Raw genomic sequence first — 3,461 nt, 5'->3', positions numbered from 1 at the left:
CTTCAAGTGTCCCTTAACATTTCACCAATACATTTGATGGTTTTGAGTTGTGGAATTTTTGCATTTTGATTGATCCTACGAACCTTGTCCTCACTCCAGGACTTGCATCCCATCCCCCCCCCCTACCATCATCAGTCACATTTCAGAGCAAGGATTGAAAAAGAGTATCAAACATAAACCACATCATGATAATCTGCACAATCTGTGATTTAAAGAAGAGAGAGAAAAAAATTGTTCTTTAAACTTGTGGCTGTTTTCTGACAGTTTATCATGCCAAGTAAGTTGTACAATGGTTTGAAATTGTAATGATGTGTTGTTTGAAAATGAAAAGCAATAAAAAAAACATCTGTGGTGTATTCACATGGTAAGTGGCAGGCGGAGCGTTTGGATGTCACATCCTGTTAGGGTGTGTGGGATGTTGCATAGCAGCAAAAGGATACAATGTGTGTATAATTTGTCACGTGTGTGATATCCTGGTATTCCTCAGGCAGCACAGAAAGATGAGATCCTTTGTGGGCAGCAGTTTCCAACAAAAGGAAAGGAAGCTCGAGAATTTTAAACCGAAATACTGCAAAAGCATGATCAATCAACGGCAATCAATAATAAATTAGAATGCGGATGGAGTGGAGTAAGGGGAGTGAGGATATCAGTTTTAACTCATTCGATATATGTAGAAGATAACTCAGCCTTAACAAAAGGTATCCATCATAATCACATCTCATCTCTCTCTCTCTCTCTCTCTCTCTCTCTCTCTCTCTCTCTCTCTCTCTCTCTCTCTCTCTCTCTCTCTCTCTCTCTCTCTCTCTCTCTCTCTCTCTCTCTCTCTCTCTCTCTCTCTCTCTCTCTCTCTCTCTCTCTCTCTCTCTCTCTCTCTCTCTCTCTCTCTCTCTCTCTCTCTCTCTCTCTCTCTCTCTCTCTCTCTCTCTCTCTCTCTCTCTCTGCCTCTCTCTCTGCCTCTCTCTCTGCCTCTCTCTTCTGCCTCTCTCTTCTGCCTCTCTCTTCTGCCTCTCTCTTCTGCCTCTCTCTTCTGCCTCTCTCTTCTGCCTCTCTCTTCTGCCTCTCTCTTCTGCCTCTCTCTTCTGCCTCTCTCTTCTGCCTCTCTCTTCTGCCTCTCTCTTCTGCCTCTCTCTTCTGCCTCTCTCTTCTGCCTCTCTCTTCTGCCTCTCTCTTCTGCCTCTCTCTTCTGCCTCTCTCTTCTGCCTCTCTCTTCTGCCTCTCTCTTCTGCCTCTCTCTTCTGCCTCTCTCTTCTGCCTCTCTCTTCTGCCTCTCTCTTCTGCCTCTCTCTTCCGCCTCACTCTTCAGCCTCTCTCTTCTGCCCCTCTCTTCTGCCTCCCTCTTCTGCCTCTCTCTTCTGCCTCTCTCTTCTGCCTCTCTCTTCTGCCTCTCTCTTCTGCCTCTCTCTTCTGCCTCTCTCTTCTGCCTCTCTCTCTCTCTCTCTCTCTCTCTCTCTCTCTCTCTCTCTCTCTCTCTCTCTCTCTCTCTCTCTCTCTCTCTCTCTCTCTCTCTCTCTCTCTCTCTCTCTCTCTCTCTCTCTCTCTCTCTCTCTCTCTCTCTCTCTCTCTCTCTCTCTCTCTCTCTCTCTCTCTCTCTCTCTCTCTCTCTCTCTCTCTCTCTCTCTCTCTCTCTCTCTCTCTCTCTCTCTCTCTCTCTCTCTCTCTCTCTCTCTCTCTCTCTCTCTCTCTCTCTCTCTCTCTCTCTCTCTCTCTCTCTCTCTCTCTCTCTCTCTCTCTCTCTCTCTCTCTCTCTCTCTCTCTCTCTCCTGCCTCTCTCTCTCTCTCTCTCTCTCTCTCTCTCTCTCTCTCTCTCTCTCTCTCTCTCTCTCTCTCTCTCTCTCTCTCTCTCTCTCTCTCTCTCTCTCCATGTCCCTTTTAGCTTTCCCATTTCCTTTTCCACTCCTTTGTACACCCAAAGCCACTCCTCTTCTTTCTTCCTTCTTGAACATTGGAGAGGAAAGTTTAACACATGTGTTTGATATAACAAAGAAAAAAAAGAGCATGAAAACAACACTGCCATATGTTTATTTTGAAGTTAACTTAGTGTATCAGTTGTGCTAAATAATATCAGATCCAACCACCTTGCGTAGACAAAACTGTTTTGGTGTTAATCAATGAGGCAATAGGACTTTTCAAAATACTTTCATTAAATGTCCACAGACAGGCAAACCAACCAGCAAATCATGTTGTATTTCAGACTTTCGCCAAGAATCTGAGTCATCGTTAATTCTCTGCATTTTCTTTCTCTAAAATAGATCTTAGTCACATTCATTTCACAAACCATCACTTCTTACTCCTTATTATAATCTGTGATGAACTACGCTTAGTCGCAACAATACCAGCAGTAACAACAACGGGTATTGGAAAACAAACTCTACTTGTTCTCCTTGCATTTTAAAGTTGAACTTCAGTGAATGCCCGACATGCTTTTAAGGTATTTTAGATCTTGGAATTGGCAGGAAAAACTCTTCGCCAAATTTAGAGGATTTTAAAATATCACTGGCACACAGTGGCCTGCTGTTTGTGAAGGCTTTACAGAATTTTGATGTGACCAGCAGAAGCCGGGAGGGAGTAAATAACACGATGTAAGAAAGACAAAAAAGGAAGCCTTTTAATGTTGCACTAGTTTGAAGAGCTCAAAAATGAGGTTTTGTATTTATTAACAGCAAAGGAAAAAAATTATTGGGAGTGATCGAGGCAGGAGTCTGTTACCTATACACCGCCTGGGTGCAACTTTTTGGCTGATTGAAAAAATTACAAGGAAAGGGATTTTTGATTTGTTTTTGGAGGTTTGGATTAATTTGACGCAACTTTTACTTATTATTTTTTTGAGTTTCGTTGCTAAGCAACCACCCGTTGCTATGCAGCGGCCGAAAAACCGCGTTCACTATTTTCAATACTTGTCCTACGGTTTTGAATGTGGAGAAACATGACTTCGGAATTAAACACTTCGAGATATTTACAAATTTTACTCGAGCCGATTTTTTATTTTGGTTTTATTTTTCAAATGGTAGTCCTTCAAAAATAGGGTGTCTATTTACCGTCATTTTTTTATGAGTGCCAGTTGGCAAAATACGCAATCGGAAAAATCTTGCCAGGCAGAGGAACAATTGTATGTGAACCAATACGTCTTGGCAATGAATCTTCGTCGGTGGATTGGTCAGAATGAAAAGCATCGTATCCAGCGCTTCGATCCTAGCGGATAACTCGTCGCCTCCCGGCTTGTATGTATATATATATATATATATATATATATATATATATATATATATATATATATATATATATATATATATATATATACATGTATATATCTTCTTCTTCTTCTTTCGGCTACTCCCGTTAGGGGTCGCCACAGCGGATCATCCGTTATGATCCGCAGAATGATTTGGCACAGGTTTTACGCCGGATGCCCTTCCTGACGCAACCCTGGTCGCCTCTTTCGACACAGGGATAAGGTACACCAA

Source organism: Eptatretus burgeri, chromosome 4 (genome assembly GCF_056783735.1).
Source record: "Eptatretus burgeri isolate ZD-2024b chromosome 4, Ebu_testis_v1, whole genome shotgun sequence".
Lineage (NCBI taxonomy): Eukaryota > Metazoa > Chordata > Myxini > Myxiniformes > Myxinidae > Eptatretus > Eptatretus burgeri.
The sequence above is the reverse complement of the archived record's forward strand: the minus strand, read 5'-3'. Positions refer to the sequence as shown.